We start from the raw sequence: 206 nt of genomic DNA on the forward strand, positions 1-206 counted from the left end.
AAAATGCTCCTTTCCAGGACCTTGGGATTCCAGGCAGCTCCGAGCCCTCATGGGGTGCAAATAATGGGTTATAATTAAAAAAATCCAGATAATTCAGCTGTTTAATGTAGGACTTTACTGAATTTTAGAGGTCTTTTTGGAAAAATTTAAAAACTAAGATAATTTAGCTCCTTACTTTAGGACTTCACTGAATTTTAGAGGCCTGT

The 206-nt window shown here is 36.4% G+C and overlaps 1 protein-coding gene across 4 annotated transcripts in view; it reads left to right on the plus strand.

The window, feature by feature from the left end:
- SYT11 (synaptotagmin 11) overlaps window positions 1-206 on the plus strand; it is an 11,697-nt gene that overhangs the window by 10,402 nt on the left and 1,089 nt on the right. The window lies entirely within an intron of this gene.

Source organism: Neopelma chrysocephalum, unplaced genomic scaffold (assembly GCF_003984885.1).
Source record: "Neopelma chrysocephalum unplaced genomic scaffold, ASM398488v2 Primary Assembly neopelma1_225, whole genome shotgun sequence".
Classification (NCBI taxonomy): Eukaryota; Metazoa; Chordata; class Aves; order Passeriformes; family Pipridae; genus Neopelma; species Neopelma chrysocephalum.